The following is an 18,769-nucleotide window of genomic DNA, read 5'->3' on the forward strand; positions in this document are numbered from 1 at the left end:
CACACACACACACACACACACACACACACACACACACACACACACACACACACACACACACACACACAGATGAGCAATATATCAACATGGAAGAACTAAGGATCGTTCCTTCAAAACTGGCCTAATAGAATCACCACCTCAGGCACAGAAAACCTCCCAATTAGCTGTCCTCTGATCTCTGGGGGATTTATCAAACGTAGCAATGAGCCACATTACTTTCAGAAAGGAAAGGAAATCCAGGTAGCATCCCAAAAGGCACCCTATTCCCTACATAGTGCACTACTTTTGACCATGGCCCATACAGAATCCCATAGGGCTCTGTTCAAAAGTAGTGCACTATATAGGGAATAGGGTGCCATTTGGGATGTGATGCCTGGGATTCAAGGACTTCAGAGGACCTTAGAACTCTGAGCTAAGCTATGAGGTCACAGGATGAGGTCATCAGGTTAACATGGCCTTCCGAGGATGCGGTTACCACAGTTTGTTTTTCTTCTGCAGAATGAATGAGTGAATGTAGGCCAATAGGATAGCGGATAGGGAGGATAGGGATATATTATATGCCCATTCAACCTCAAAGCAGAAACAACAATGTCTGTCTTTATGACCTACCATGGGGACAAAGAAATGATCATGGATATATTCAGTCACTGGGCTATCTTTAGAATCTCCCCCTTGTTGAGGTAGGGGAGAGTGGGGTAAGTTGAGCCCTTTTTTACAATCAGCATCACGCTGTCAAGAGAAATATAATATTCTATCTAACAAAGATCTCTACATGTATTCCAGGATGTTCTGTATCCCTGGAAATAATCTGAATTCATGTAAACATAACAGCTTTGAAAACGTAGCTTGTCTGCAGGACAGGGTAAGTTAAGCCACCTACAAATGTCTGTAGTGAATGAAATATTACCGCTACGACTTTAAAATCATGTCTATCTTTATTTCTTAAACACAATTCATCACAATCACTTTTTTTCATTTTAAGCATCTTTTAACACAGGTTTAACATCTAACAAACACTTTGTAATTTTAACACAGGCCAAGCCCTGTTGTTACCTCATAAAACGGTGATAATACCTTGCATTACGCCTGGGAAGAAAACCCTTCAATTTGCTCAAAATGCCATTGGCTCAACTTACCCCATGGCCATTGGCTCAACTTACCCCAAGGCAAACATTTTGACTATATTAGCCCACAGGGATGACCTTTCATGCCAGGTTTACGTCCTCATATTGAAGCTTTTGGAGACCTCAACTGATGTATAGAACAATCTTAAAATGGTCTACTTTGGTTTGGAAACAAGCATCATGAAACCTCTATCACAATACATTTATTTGACTTGGGATAAATCAGTTTTCTGGACCTATCTTACTAACCACTTTTTACCATGTGGTTTCTTCCTTCCCAGACTCCATGAAACTATCACCTTTTCTTAAATATTTGGTCAAATTATACATTTTGTGTCTGGTTTCCTAGAAACAAGTGTGGCTCAATTTACCCCTTTGGCTCAATTTATCCCTTTGGCTCAACTTACCCCACTCTCCCCTAATGTTATTTCATAACTCAGATCTGTGGGTGAGTTATTAATGATGTGACATGGTGTTAAGACTTTCCCTCTGCCACAGTATGGTGAACACACCCTCAAGGCATCATACCTGCTTGGTTTCCACTGTGCAGTGTTCAGTCAGTGGTTACGCTATAACAGCTGGTTATGAACATGAGGATCACCTCATCTCAACAGATGTCCTGGATTCTATAGGTACCGTATGTTTCTGATGCTCTTCAATCCTCAGCAGTCACCGTAGAATGTCTAGACTCGAGGAGTTCAGAGACACAAACCCCAGGTCATCCCCTAACCATCCCCCTCTTTTATGACCACCCAAAGGTATTATAACATATCCACCTATAAATATATTTTATTGACCTATATTAGGTCATTAGATTTTTTGGGATTCGAACAAAGAAGGTATTGAGTGCATAAATCACATCCATGATATTGACTGTTGATTTCATGGGAGGGATAAAACTGTTTCTGTTGTGTGTGTGTAACTGTGGTCAGGTTTATACTTCCCGGCATGAAACTGAGCCATTACGTCAGAGTAGTGACCAACTCAAACCCCAGATGCCCTCTGACCACTTGAACCTAGTATCTAATCTATGACTCCATTCACACACACACACACACACACACACACAGCACATTAGACATCAAGGCTACAGGACCAGGATGTTTGTTACTTGGCTTTTCTGGAAATTGTTTTTTTTTCTTCTCGCTCAATCAAAGCATCATGTAATGTAAAAAGCAGTTGAGCAATAATGAAGAAGAATGGCATTATTGTATTGTAGAATGTTCTCTTCTCTCATAGAGGTCCTATTAAATTACTGTTTTCTAATTCCTAACTTTACGCTCGCCCTCCTCATGGAGTGTTGAGAGATGGTTGAGAGTTCCATCAGTGATGGTTGCCGAGGAGACAGCCCGTTCTCTGGCAATGGAACATTAGCTAGATTAGAGGAATGAAAGATGAAAGAAACCCATTAGTCATGGCTGTATGTATGGATCATTATAGCATTAGTCATAGCGTTGACTCGTCAGGTGAAGTCAGGCTGAATCAGTTGAGGGGAAAACATGGAGGAATGAATGCTTCGGGAAAACAGGCTTGTTAAAACGTTATTCCAACCATTAGATGACACTTACAGAGTGAACCACGTTAACGTCCACCTCCTTAAATAAACTCTTTTCTCCTGTGAGCTGTTGTTCGCCAGGAAGGAATCCTTGGAATCAATTAGATATTTAAATCACGCAGAAACGCAGAGACGTAGATACAAAACCATCTAGCTTTGGAAACAAAGAGCATTTATCAACTGAGCTGACTTTTCTAGTGATGGATCAGACGGGCCACTTGAAGGCAGCTCCAACAGTTGTCATGGTAAACAGACTAATGATAATCTGTCTAAGGTCCTTCATGAGGCGTCCACAGGGGATTTGTGTGAGTGGGGCTGAATACCCACATGAAAACATACTATTGTGTACTATGGTATAAATAGTATAGTATTCACTTTAGTGTTTATGCAGACTTTAATGACTAAGGTCTGTAAAAACACTACAGTGAATACTATAGTATTTATTGTAGTATTTACTGTATTATACTGTAGTATTTACTGTAGTATTTACTATATTATACTGTAGTATTTACAGTTAACTATAGCATAAATACTGTAGTAAAATAAAACTGTAGTATATACTATAGTAATTAATGTAGTGTTTTTGCAGATTGTAGTATACGTAGTATTTAATGTAGTGTTTTTGCGCACTGTAGTATATTGTAGTATTTACTGTAGTGTTTTTGCAGACTGTAGAATACTGCAGTATTTACTGTAGTGTTTTTGCAAACTGAAGGAATACGGTAGTATTTACTGTAGTGTTTTTGCGGACTGTAGTATACTGTAGTATTTACTGTATTGTTTTGCAGACTGTAGTATACTGTAGTATTTACTGTAGTGTTTTTGCAGACTGTAGCATACTGTAGTATTTACTGTAGTGTTTTGCAGACTGTAGTATTTCCTATCTTGAACATAGAAGTGGAGGCTTTCTACTTCAGGAAACCTACTGGAGAAATACTAAAAGAGCACATTTTCCATAACCTGTAGGTAGATAGGACTGCAGTCTGAACAAATAATTCAGAGCTTCTGCTCTTTTCTATAAACTGTAGGTAACACAATATGCACTATACTTGGCATATAGGTTTCTCATTTAAGGGTGGCACAAATTGAGATATGGAGAGGGGAATAGAGAGGATATATGCAAATTAAATACGGTAGTATTTACTATAGTTAAAAAACTTTGTGGACTGTGGTGTTTTTGCTGACATTACTGTAGTATTTACTACAGTGTTTTTGGGGGGATAATATTGTACTATTTACTGTAGTATTCTACACATTATAATTTTTAATTGAACCTTTATTTAACTAGGCAAGTCAATTAAGAACAAACAGCCTAGGAACAGTGGGTTAACTGCCTTGTTCAGGGGCAGAACGATTGATTTTTACCTTGTCAGCTGAGAGATTCAATCTAGCAACCTTTCGGTTACTGGCCCAATGCTCTAACCACTAGGCTACCTGCCGCCCACATGATCGAGGGATTCTACAGTGTGTAGTATATTATTCTAAAGTATACTATAGTTTACTAAAGAATTCTATTGTAATACTGTAGTATTCTATAGTAAACTGTAGTATATTTTCATGTGGGTAGGGCCTGTCTGGTTCAGATGATACAGTATGGATGTTTATCAGAGAGGCCTCAGCAGTGGGGCATTGACACCACACACACGCACGCACACACGCACGCATACACACAGCGGTGAGCAGCGGAGCGGTGAGGCGGTGTAAGCTCTCTGAAGGAAGATAAATGATGGCTGAACAGTCTGACAGATGGCGACCTGAGGCAAGAGGAGATGCCGAGTGATAACGTCTGAGGAGGGAGGAGATGAGGGGAGGTCACACTGAGTCATAATGTCTGAGGAGGGAGGAGATGAGGGGAGGTCACACTGAGTCATAATGTCTGAGGAGGGAGGAGATGAGGGGAGGTCACACTGAGTCATAATGTCTGAGGAGGGAGGAGATGAGGGGAGGTCACACCGAGTCATAATGTCTGAGGAGGGAGGAGATGAGGGGAGGTCACACTGAGTGATAATGTCTGAGGAGGGAGGAGATGAAGGGAGGTCACACTGAGTGATAATGTCTGAGGAGGGAGGAGGTGAGGGGAGGTCACACTGAGTGATAATGTCTGAGGAGGGAGGAGATGAGGGGAGGTCACACCGAGTCATAATGTCTGAGGAGGGAGGAGATGAGGGGAGGTCACACCGAGTCATAATGTCTGAGGAGGGAGGAGACACTCCCAGACAATTTTCCCTCCAGGACTGACACGCAGTAGTGATTGAACGGCACTGAGTTCGCCCATTAGTTTCCACTATATAGATCAACGTTTTTTCTGTGATCGAATCAAAATTATATCAGCTCGTTTTCAAAGCAACAAATCAAAACAAATTTAACTTTGCAAGACTGAGTCTGTGATTTTGTTGTAGTCAGAGCCAGAGCTCAACGGAGTAGAATTCGGGCCCACAAGCGGTCTTTCAATCACCCGTGAGTGAGTGCGCTTTTCAGATGAATGCGCGGTGCCGCACGTGTGCACATTTGGTGATATTCTTTGCCAGTTAGAAAGTTATTAGCGCAGTTATAGATAAGTATAGGTCAGCAATGGGGAGTTACCGCTTCCTACAAGAGCACAAAACCTGTATGTTACATTTGAAGCTGTCTTTGAAAACCCGTCAGGTAAAAAAATCGTATGTCTTAATTAAAGGGGCAGTGTTGTATTTTGAGACGGGCTTGAATATGCAAATAAGCCCACATGCAGAGGGCTAGCCTACATTGTCTAATTCTCTGTATGGTAATAATTATTCATTATATTTTGTAAAGTGGTTTCTTGCATCATACAACACAATGCAATGTACAGTCAGTCACCTGTTTGGCCCATGGTGTTGCAGACCAAGTAAAAAATCCTAAATTAATGTCAAGCCCTTCATAATGTAAAAACGTTTTTTAAAGTCTCATGCAATGTAGGTCTGCATTGAACACCACAAATAGACTACTGTAGGCTATATCATATAAATCAAAAGCTATTTCAATGTGAACATTTTATGGGATTTGCTCCACTGGTTTTGTTGGTAGGCCAACATTATGCTCAAATAGCCACAATAGCCTATTGGCTACTGTCTAAAACTGTAAGGGTACAGCCTCAGTGTTCACTGTAAACGCGCCAGAATATAAAGAACATTCTCACAATGTTCAAGTTTCCGCTCACAAGACCCAAAATGTTGAGGGAACATTGCTCCCAGATGCCTCAGATACTGCTCAAGACTGACGCTGAAGGAGGCAGCCGCTGTGTCCACAACACTAAGCCCTACACCTGGTACCTCTAACTCAGCTCTAGCACCATCTCTGTCTTAGGGTAGTGAAGCGTGGAGGTGGCTAGGAGCTGTTGTTCCTCTTTAGTTCAGTCATATCTCTGTCTTAGGGCAGTGAAGCATGGAGGTGGCTAGGAGGAGTATCTCTTTACTTCAGTCATATCTCTGTCCTAGGGCAGTGAAACATGGAGGTGTCTTTACTTCATTCATATCGCTGTCTTATGACAGGGAAACATGGAGATGGCTAGGTGGTGTATCTCTTTAGTTCAATCATATCTCTGTCTTAGGGCAGGGAAACATGGAGGTGTCTAGGTGGAGTACTTCTTTAGTTCTGTAAGGATCGACGCTGGAGACGAGAAGCAGGTACAGGGAGTGAACATTTAATAACCATGGACAGAAACAGAATACGGACAGCGTCTGGACAGGGGAAAAGTAAACGACAATAATGCTGATGGGGATGAAACAGACAGATATAGGGAAGGCAATCAAAATGTGAAGGAGTCCAGGTGAGTCCGATGAGCGCTGATGCGCGTAATGATGGTGACAGGTGTGCGTAATGAAGGGCAGCCTGGCGCCCTCGAGCGCCAGAGAGGGAGAGCGGGAGCAGGCGTGACAAGTTCAGTCATATCTAGAGTTTCTATGTCTCAACATTTATCTCTCGGGTTTAACCTCTAAGCACAATCAAGGACTTGAAACGTTTACGTTTCAGTTCTAGTGGGGAGAATGAAGAAGAAAAACACACCTGTTTAAGAGCCTTTTTCAGTCCCTTCTTCGAAATTGTGTAATCAGATTTTAAAATATAATTGTTGAATCCACTCAAACCGTCTATTGTTTGTTTCATGTCTCTTCAGATAGCTCTGTGCTCACGTTCCATCTGACAAGACCTTGGAGAGGATTCATTGTTGAAAGAAGGCTGGTTTTACACACACACACTGATTACCCACACGCTCACCGCACAGATTTGCTCAAGTGTTACTCATTTAATTTCTCACACAATATTGATGTCCCTGTCTCCTTGGGCGGTCAGGCTACTTTGTAATGTTGACAGTCAACGAAGTTTGATGTGCCCTCCTCAGCTTCACAGGCTGAACCAAATTAAACACTATGGATCCCCCTTTTACTGTCATCTCTCTCTCTCTGTCTCTCTCACTCTCTTTCTTTACCTCCTTTCTCTCCTCTCCTTTTCTCTCCTTTTCTCTCTCGCTCTCTCTCTCTCTCTCTCCTTCTTTTCTCCCCTCCCTCCCTCTCTCTCTCCTTTTCCCTCTTCTCATCTGCTCTCCAGATGTGCAGCATGATAAACCCTATGCATTATACACGCGGAGAGGTCCCAGCTCTATTCCATCTCTGAAACTGCCGCCCAGCTTTCTGAGATCCCATGTGAACAAAAGGAAAGCTAACCACTGGGCCGTAAAGATAAGTCCCATTATCTTTTTAAGAGTAGTAACTGTCCTCTTAAACAATGTTTTCCGGTAGCGAGTATGGAAGATAATAGAATAATATGTGCTACTTATCCAACCTGACTTCCAGTTCAGTGACTGAATATGTTTGTAGTGTCTGTGATCCTTGGAATTTAACCCCTGACCTCAACACACTCTTATCAACTGAGACAGGAGAACCACATCACTGCTTTGTCACAACGAGTATTAAAGATAGACATTGATTATCAAATGTAACATACACCCTTTTGAAACTTGAGCATCCCATCTTCCACTCACGGCCTTAGTTCGTTTTTCACTGTCATCCTGTCCTGCTCTGTCCACATTATATTGAAGACTATTAAAGTGATGAAGGTTTCCTGTCTGAAGATCAGGAGTCTGTCCTTCAGTGAAAGCACAAATCCTAGATCAGCGAAACCCGAATGGGACCGCATATTTGTTAATGGTACAGACATTGGGTTTGAGCTGTAGGCTTGTGTCTTGATCCAGACAACTAGAACATGGTCATGGACTCATGTTGGTTATTGGAGAAAAGTAGTGGAGTATTTTTGCAATATTTAATAAGTTACAGTTTGTTTTACATTTTTGTAATCGGATGCATCACAAAAACACAAGGAAGAATGTCCAACAAAACAGATTAGATGGATTCTGGGGTTGACATCCATTTTACATACAGATGAAGCTATCAGTGCAATCATGATATTGAATATTGAGACCTTAAAACGCTAAATGGTAATCCAGCCAGTTTAGTAGGACTTGTCTTGGAGGATGATGTTTGACATTCAGTCGTTCTGGCCAATTCAACCAGGGTTATGTTGACAAGTGACATCCTGTTTGCATTGTGTTTATTTTCCACTGTGCAGAGATGGAGCCGAGGAGATGGCTTGTTTGTGTGTCTGTGTGTTTGTGTGTCTGTGTGTTTGTGTCTGTGTGTTTGTGTGACAGAGGGCCTAGTCAGTACAGTAGATGAACTTGCAGCCCTCTCTTTAGAAGACAGACATTCCTTGACCTTTGAGCCATTTCAACTCAGCGTGGCTGGTTTTATTAAAGGCTATGACCTGTGTTTGCCAGAAAGGTTGCACAAGAGGTAGACTATGGATGCAGAAAGTGATGAAGCTGAATTGGAGGTGGATACGACAGAACAGATGGACCGTAGTTTTGTTGGATTTGTTTTCCTATCAACATTTATTATTTTGTCCAGCCTCCAGGAATAATGAAACCTCTGGACCTCAGCCCTCCATCATCTGCACCTCAGCCCTCCACCCTCAAACCTCGGGACCTCAGCCCTCCACCCTCAAACCTCTGGACCTCAGCCCTCCACCCTCAAACCTCGGGACCTAAGCCCTCCACCCTCAAACCTCGGGACCTCAGCCCTCCACCCTCAAACCTCTGGACCTCAGCCCTCCACCCTCAAACCTCTGGACCTCAGCCCTCTACCCTCAATGACCTTTTCAACTTGTCACTCCATCTTTATTGTGTGTGTGTGTGTGTGTGTGTGTGTGTGTGTGTGTGTGTGTGTGTGTGTGTGTGTGTGTGTGTGTGTGTGTGTGTGTGTGTGTGTGTATGTGTATGTATGCTCTCAAATATTGTGGAAAGTGTGGCTTCGGGGTCATCCCCAAGAATGTGAGGAATGAAATCTGGACTCTGTCTCAACGTTCTGACACGCATCTCACAGGTTCCAATAATACAATACGTTTTGAGAGATATGTACCCTTTCTTTGTCTAGCTATAATACTATACTATTATATACTACCACTATACTATCTATAGTACTGCACTACTATATATACTACCACTATACTATCTATAGTACTGCACTACTATATATACTACCACTATACTATCTATAGTACTGCACTACTATATACTACCCCTATACTATCTATAGTACTGCACTACTATATATACTACCACTATACTATCTATAGTACTGCACTACTATATATACTACCACTATACTATCTATAGTACTGCACTACTATATAGTACCACTATACTATCTATAGTACTGCACTACTATATATACTACCACTATACTATCTATAGTACCGCACTACTATATATACTACCACTATACTATCTATAGTACCGCACTACTATATATACTACCACTATACTATCTATAGTACTGCACTACTATATATACTACCACTATACTATCTATAGTACTGCACTACTATATATACTACCACTATACTATCTATAGTACTGCACTACTATATACTACCACTATACTATCTATAGTACTGCACTACTATATATACTACCACTATACTATCCATAGTACTGCACTACTATATATACTACCACTATACTATCTATAGTACTGCACTACTATATATACTACCACTATACTATCTATAGTACTGCACTAGTATATATACTACCACTATACTATCTATAGTACTGCACTACTATATATACTACCACTATACTATCTATAGTACTGCACTACTATATATACTACCACTATACTATCTATAGTACTGCACTACTATATATACTACCACTATACTATCTATAGTACTGCACTACTATATATACTACCACTATACTATCTATAGTACTGCACTACTATATATACTACCACTATACTATCTATAGTACTGCACTACTATATATACTACCACTATACTATCTATAGTACTGCACTACTATATATACTACCACTATACTATCTATAGTACCGCACTACTATATATACTACCACTTTACTATCTATAGTACTGCACTACTATATATACTACCACTATACTATCTATAGTACTGCACTACTATATATACTACCACTATACTATCTATAGTACTGCACTACTATATACTACCACTATACTATCTATAGTACTGCACTACTATATATACTACCACTATACTATATATAGTACTGCACTACTATATATACTACCACTATACTATCTATAGTACTGCACTACTATATATACTACCACTATACTATCTATAGTACTGCACTACTATATATACTACCACTATACTATCTATAGTACCGCACTACTATATATACTACCACTTTACTATCTATAGTACTGCACTACTATATATACTACCACTATACTATCTATAGTACTGCACTACTATATATACTACCACTATACTATCTATAGTACTGCACTACTATATACTACCCCTATACTATCTATAGTACTGCACTACTATATATACTACCACTATACTATCTATAGTACTGCACTACTATATATACTACCACTATACTATCTATAGTACTGCACTACTATATATACTACCACTTTACTATCTATAGTACTGCACTACTATATATACTACCACTATACTAGCTATAATACTATACTACTATATATACTACCACTATACTAGCTATAATACTATACTACTATATACTGCCACTATAGTAGCTATACTACTAAACGACTATATACTACCACTATACTGGTGATACTACTATACTACTATATACTACCACTATACTATCTATACTACTGCACTACTATATACTACCCCTATACTATCTATAGTACTGCACTACTATATATACTACCACTATACTATCTATAGTACTGCACTACTATATATACTACCACTATACTATCTATAGTACTGCACTACTATATATACTACCACTATACTAGCTATAATACTATACTGCTATATACTGCCACTATACTAGCTATAATACTATATAATACAACTATACTATCCATACTACTGCATTACTATATACTACCACTATACTAGCTATACTACTATATAATACCACTATACTAGCTATACTACTATATACTGCCACTATACTGGCTATACAACTATATACTATCACTATACTATCTCTACTACTGCACTACTGTATACTACCACTATAGTAGCTATACCACTATATATTACTACTACTATATGACTATATACTACCACTATACTAGCTATACTACTATATTACTATATACTACTACTTTACTGGCTATATTACTGCACTACTATATATACTACCACTATACTATCTTGGTACTGTAATACTATATATACTACCACTATACTATCTATAGTACTGCACTACTAAATATACTACAACTATACTAGCTATAATACTATACCACTGTATACTGCCACTATACTAGCTATACTACTAAACTACTATATATTACCACTATACTAGCTATAACACTATACTACTATATATTACCACTATACGATCTATACTAAGTGTGCTGCTATATTCTACCACGTTACTATCTATACTACAGCACTACTGTATACTACCACTATAGTAGCTATACTACTATATATTACCACTTTACTTGCTATAATACTATACTGCTGTATACTACCACAATACTAGCTGTACTACTATACTAGTATATGCTACCACTATACTAGCTATACTACTATATTACTATATACTACCTCTATACTAGCTATAATACTACACTGCTATATAAAACCACTATACTGGCTATACCACTATATACTACCACTATACTAGCTATACTACTATGTACTACAACTATACTAGCTATGATACTATATTACTATATACTACTGCTATACTAGCTATAATACTATATTACTATATACTACCACTATACTGGCTATAATACTATACTACTATATATTCCCACTATACTATCTATACTAGCTATACTACTATATACTACCACTGTTCTAGCTATAATACTATACTACTATATACTACCACTATAATATCTATACTACTATACTGCTATTTACGACACCTATGCTAGCTATGCTTCTATACTGCGATATACTACCGCTATACTAGCTATGCTACTATATACTACCACTATACTAGCTATACTACTATATGCTACCACTGTACTAGCTATAATACTATGCTACTATATACTACTGCTATACTAGCTGTAATACTATACTGCTATATACTACCACTACACTAGCTATATTACTACGCTGCTATATGCTATCACTATACTAGCTATACTGCTATACTACTAGATACTACCACTATACTGGCTATACTATTTTACTACTATATGCTGCTGCTTTACTAGCTATACTACTACATACTACCTCTATACTAGCTGGTTGGCCATGGAGGGAGAGGACGATGGTCCTAGATGTATTCTAATACAACTCCTGGCTAGGTATCAAATCTATAGCACATCCAAAAGGATAGATCAAGTAGTCCTTTGGGAATTGAATTAGTCCCTGCTCAGCTGTGGTGCTGAGGTGGAACAAAAACCTGCACATGTAGTTAAAAAGTGAGGCTTTTGAATGTTAGCTAAACTCCTAGGGGAGACATTAAGGTTTTCCTCTTAACAACAGAGGATGTAAAACTGGCATACTGAGATTCAAGATAGTTGGACTGATTATTGCCCGAGTAGAGAGGAGAGAGAGGAAAGAGCTGGAACTATGCCCCGTTGGTATAGTCAACCCCATCTCCTCCTCCCCTCCTCTCCTCTCCCCTCCTCCTCTCCTCTCTTCCTCTCCTCCTCCCTCCCCCATTGGTATAGTCAACCCCATCTCCTCCTCTCCTCTCCCCTCCTCCTCTCCTCTCTTCCTCTCCTCTCTCCCCTGTTGGTATAGTCAGCCCCCTCTCATCTCCTCCTCCCTCCCCTGAAGCCCTCCGGTTGAGACAAATGCGATGTAATCTCTCTCAAAATATACACAAATAATGATCAGCCTAAATTGTGTTATGAGAGTCAGGCTTGGCATGCTGTCAGACCTCCCAAACGGACAACGCTGAATAACCACTGGACTTCAGATGGAAACACTTCCAAATCAGACTTCCAACATTGTTCTTCGTGAGCTCTCTCTCTGTCTCTCTCTGTCTCTCTCTCTGTCTCTCTCTGTCTCGCTCTGTCTCTCTCTGTCTCTCTCTGTCTCTCTCTGTCTCTCTCTCTGTCTCTCTCTGTCTCTCTCTGTCTCTCTCTCTGTCTCTCTCTGTCTCTCTCTCTGTCTCTCTCTGTCTCTCTCTCTCTCTGTCTCTCTCTGTCTCTCTGTCTCTCTCTGTCTCTTTCTGTCTCTCTCTCTCTCTCTCTCTCTCTCTGTCTCTCTCTGTCTCTCTCTGTCTCTCTCTCTGTCTCTCTCTCTGTCTCTCTCTGTCTCTCTCTGTCTCTCTCTCTGTCTCTCTCTCTGTCTCTCTCTCTGTCTCTCTCTGTCTCTCTCAGGCCCCATGAGTGTCTGTGCATGTGTGATATTTCAATGCTCTCAATCTATAATCTTAATTAGCAATGTAACATTTCAGTTACTTTAATAACAACTGTGTTGCCAATTTTGAATCTGAACTAAATATGTCTATAGATATGTTGACTAGCTTGTGCCATTCTAGTTATGTCTTGGTGTCTAGTCGATAGGCTGAAAAAAGAGATGGGGCAGATGAGCATAGTAACTGGCTGCATCGGAGGACTGTGTCACTTTGTTGAGGGAACCCATCCCTCTTAGTGATCCCTGAAGCACACTTCCTCTGTGACCATTCATGTGAATGGTACGCACAAATAAACCATTATGACTCAAACAAGGAGTGGCAGTCCAACAGATCCCTATGGACTGGTGAACAGATCTGTGCAGGATCATTTAGTCAGTGGCTAGCTAACCCAGGCAGCACAGCAAGTTATTTTAAGCAGCTACATGGACCAATCTAATGTGACAGTGGTGTGATGCTATCAGTGCTTTTATAGCTCTTGGACTGCTGTGTTCCCTATTGCCTCCCTCCACACATCCAGGCTCTGCTCTGCTGGAAAACTCAGAGCTGTGAAAAACAATTAAGAGCGCTCTTGAAATGCCCTCAAATGATCCGCCGGATATTGCCAGAGCTAGTGAGTGGGCGAGTGAATAACTATCTGATTCAAACAATAAGAGCTGTTGGTTGGACGCGTTGGCAGCATCCCGACCTTCTCTGAACATGCAGTTGTGCGTGTGAAGTGTGAAGGCATTATTTACTTAATCACATTTGTGAAAAGTAAAAGCGTCTTGTTTACTGGGACGGCACGAACCAATCTGATTGGGTATTTATTAGGGCCTTTGAAGCTACAAGCATCCACAACCCCATCCATGATGTAGTTACCCCACCTATTCAAAACAGACCCCCATTCTGATGTAGTTACCCCACCTATTCAAAACAGACCCCCATTCCTGATGTAGTTACCCCACCTATTCAAAACAGACCCCCATTCTGATGTAGTTACCCCACCTATTCAAAACAGACCCCCCATTCCTGATGTAGTTACCCCACCTATTCAAAACAGACCCCCATTCCTGATGTAGTTACCCCACCTATTCAAAACAGACCCCCATTCCTGATGTAGTTACCATATTCAAAAACCCCCATTCCTGATGTAGTTACCCCACCTATTCAAAACAGACCCCCCATTCCTGATGTAGTTACCCCACCTATTCAAAACAGACCCCCCATTCCTGATGTAGTTACCCCACCTATTCAAAACAGACCCCCCATTCCTGATGTAGTTACCCCACCTATTCAAAACAGAATCCTGATGTAGTTACCCCACCTATTCAAAACAGACCCCCATTCCTGATGTAGTTACCCCACCTATTCAAAACAGACCCCCATTCCTGATGTAGTTACCCCACCTATTCAAAACAGACCCCCCATTCCGGATGTAGTTACCCCACCTATTCCAAGGAGGGTCAACAAAGGTCAATCCCTGGGCCTGACACTGGAGTCCCTATATAGTGCACTATTACATTCCCTATATAGTGCACTACTACATTCCTTATGGTAAAGGGTCCATAGGAGAGGTAACTAGCCAATAGGGTGTAAAGGGTTCCATAGGAGAGGTAACCAGCCAATAGGGTGTAAAGGGTTCCATAGGAGAGGTAACTAGCCAATAGGGTGTAAAGGGTTCCATAGGAGAGGTAACCAGCCAATAGGGTGTAAAGGGTTCCATAGGAGAGGTAACCAGCCAATAGGGTGTAAAGGGTTCCATAGGAGAGGTAACCAGCCAATAGGGTGTAAAGGGTTCCATAGGAGAGGTAACCAGCCAATAGGGTGTAAAGGGTGCCATAGGAGAGGTAACTAGCCAATAGGGTGTAAAGGGTTCCATAGGAGAGGTAACCAGCCAATAGGGGTGTAAAGGGTTTCATAGGAGAGGTAACCAGCCAATAGGGTGTAAAGGGTTCCATAGGAGAGGTAACCAGCCAATAGGGTGTAAAGGGTTCCATAGGAGAGGTAACCAGCCAATAGGGTGTAAAGGGTTCCATAGGAGAGGTAACTAGCCAATAGGGTGTAAAGGGTTCCATAGGAGAGGTAACCAGCCAATAGGGTGTAAAGGGTTCCATAGGAGAGGTAACCAGCCAATAGGGTGTAAAGGGTTTCATAGGAGAGGTAACTAGCCAATAGGGTGTAAAGGGTAATACAGTCTGGGTAATGTTACAGTCGGGCTACAGTCTGACTACAGTCTGGCTACAGTCTGGCTAATGCTACATTCTGGCTACAGTCTGACTACAGTCTGGGTAATGCTACAGTCTGGCTACAGTCTGACTACAGTCTGGGTAATGCTACAGTCTGGCTACAGTCTGGCTACAGTCTCACTACAGTCGGGGTAATTTTACAGTCTGGCTACAGTCTGGCTACAGTCTGGCTAATGTTACAGTCTGACTACAGTCTGGGTAATGCTACAGTCTGGCTAAAGTCTGGCTACAGTCTTACTACAGTCGGGGTAATTTTACAGTCGGGCTACAGTCTGGCTACAGTCTGGCTAATGTTACAGTCTGACTACAGTCTGGGTAATGCTACAGTCTGGCTACAGTCTGGCTGATGTTACAGTCTGACTACAGTCTTTATTGTCACCAGAAGAATGTGCATCTGCATGGTATCTGGGTTAGTCTACATGGGTGAGGGTTTGTCTACATGGTATCTGGCTAAGGGTTAGTCTAAGGGTTAGTCTACCTGGTATTTGGGGTTAGGGTTACGGTTAGTGTACATGGTATCTGGTTTAGTCGGGGTTAGCCTACTTGGTATTTGGGTTAGGGTTAGTCTACATGGTATCTGGGTTAGAGTTAGTCTACATTGTATCTGGGTTAGGGTTAGGCTTATTCTACATGGCATCTGGGTTAGGGTTAGTTTACATGGTATCTGGGTTAGGATTAGTCTACATGGTATCTGGGTTAGGGTTAGGGTTAGTCTACATGGTATCTGGGTTAAGGTTAGTCTACATTGTATCTGGGTTAGGGTTAGTCTACATGGTATCTGGGTTAGGGTTAGTCTACATGGTATCTGGGTTAGGGTTTGTCTACATGGTATCTGGGTTAGGGCTAGGGTTAGTCTACATGGTATCTGGATTAGGGTTAGTCTACATGGTATCTGGGTTAGGGTTAGGGTTAGTCTACATGGTATCTGGGTTGGGGCTAGGGTTAGTCTACATGGTATCTGGGTTAGGGTTAGTCTACATTGTATCTGGGTTAGGGTTAGGGTTAATCTACATGGTATCTGGGTTGGGACTAGGGTTAGTCTACATGGTATCTGGGTTAGGGTTAGTCTACATGGTATCTGTGTTAGGGTTAGGGTTAGTCTACATGGTATCTGGGTTAGGGTTGGTCTACATGGGATCTGGGTTAGTGTTAGTCTACATGGTATCTGGGTTAGGGTTGGTCTACATGGTATCTGGGTTAGGGTTAGGGTTAGTCTACATGGTATCTGGGTTAGGGTTAGTCTACATGGTATCTGGGTTAGGGTTGGTCTACATGGTATCTGGGTTAGGGTTAGTCTACATTGTATCTGGGTTAGGGTTAGTCTACATGGTATCTGGGTTAGGGTTAGGGGTAGTCTACATGGTATCTGGGTTAGGTTTAGTCTACATGGTATCTGGGTTAGGGTTAGTCTACATGGTATCTGGGTTAGGGTTAGTCTACATGGTATCTGGGTTAGGGTTAGGGGTAGTCTACATGGTATCTGGGTTAGGGTTAGTCTACATGGTATCTGGGTTAGGGTTAGTCTACATGGTATCTGGGTTAGGGTTAGTCTACATGGTATCTGGGTACACTCTTCCATGCCTTCTTAAAGCAGCACAGAATGTATAACAGGTGTTAGAGCAGAGAGGTAGTATTATGAATTGACACTTTGAAGAAGGGAGACGCACACACACACACACACACACACACACACACACACACACACACACACACACACACACACACACACACACACACACACACACACACACACACACACACACACACACACACTTAGAGGAAGGGTGGCACTCACAAAATGTGTGACTGATTGGTGAGGCGACAGTCAGAGATACATTTAATTCCGGCTTATTAAAATGGTAAAAATAACATTACATTATTAAAAATCGCAGCCAAACAATTCATAATTTTTTAATATACCCTCACCACAAAAATGAGAGGGATTTCTTAACAGACATCAAATAAAAAGCGCGCGTTTAGAGTTCCCAAATATAATTAAAATAAGATGACAGCAGAGTAGTTGGGATTCATAGGAAAATACACAAGCTGGAAGAACAGAGCAGAACAAAGATCATTATTCCAAACCAAAACAGAGAGAGAACTGCTGAGGCCTTTTTTAAATGAAAAGCACAAATACCTCTGAGTCAATCAAACCAACACAAACAAACATCAAATGAAAATTACAGTTCTTGTATTTATCCTAAAATATTTACTCCGTAACCCCAGAAAGTGAGACATCACACACCATTTAAAAAATATGTTTTTACTTTGTTTGGTTAGTAATTACATCTCAATTGTGTACTGTACACATAACCACTGTTCAAGGCCTTGTCTTTGATAGATGCTTCCCTGGAATGGAGAGATGAGGGGATGAAGAGATGGAGGGATGGAGGGATAAGGGAGAAGAGGGAGAAATGTCTGCTGAGTCAAAGAAATGTCAGGAGGAGAGGAGAGACGCACAGTCACACCAGACTGTATGTGGAGCATGATTGCACATGGTTTAGACCCATTTCATATGTTCCTATTTCATGAGGGCTATAGACCCGGGCCTAAACCAACACTGCATGCAACTCAATCAAACCAAATTGCGGCAATCAAACGAAATTGTTAATTGATGGCTTCATCAAAGCGATAATTATACAATTCTGTATTTTTTTTTGCTGGCCGACTCCAGGGGCGCAGACTGGAAAAGGAATCTCTGGTCTATTTTCATGGTCTACTGCAAATCCCTGTGTTTTCTTTCCACCACACCACTACTACAAGAGATGCCTCTTTATTCTGTGGCACCAGTCTGAAGGTAATAATGATTTCTGACTACATCTAACATAGTTTATAGGATTTGATTGCGAGTTGGGATATGAAAAAATAAAATAGAAAGCAAATAAACTGTATGAAAGCTTGCATGAGGTTTTTAAAGAGAAGGTCACATGTCACTATTTAAACAAAACAATATGGACAGATGTTATTATCCTG

General features: G+C 40.9%; 1 non-coding gene across 1 annotated transcript; it reads right to left on the reverse strand.

The window, feature by feature from the left end:
- Positions 1–3,578: 3,578 nt before the first annotated feature.
- LOC123728337 (U7 small nuclear RNA) lies at positions 3,579–3,631 on the reverse strand. Its single transcript, XR_006760223.1, has one exon. It is a non-coding gene; the product is annotated as a U7 small nuclear RNA (small nuclear RNA).
- Positions 3,632–18,769: the final 15,138 nt, after the last annotated feature.

The sequence above is a fragment of the Salmo salar genome, chromosome ssa17 (assembly GCF_905237065.1).
Source record: "Salmo salar chromosome ssa17, Ssal_v3.1, whole genome shotgun sequence".
NCBI lineage: Eukaryota > Metazoa > Chordata > Actinopteri > Salmoniformes > Salmonidae > Salmo > Salmo salar.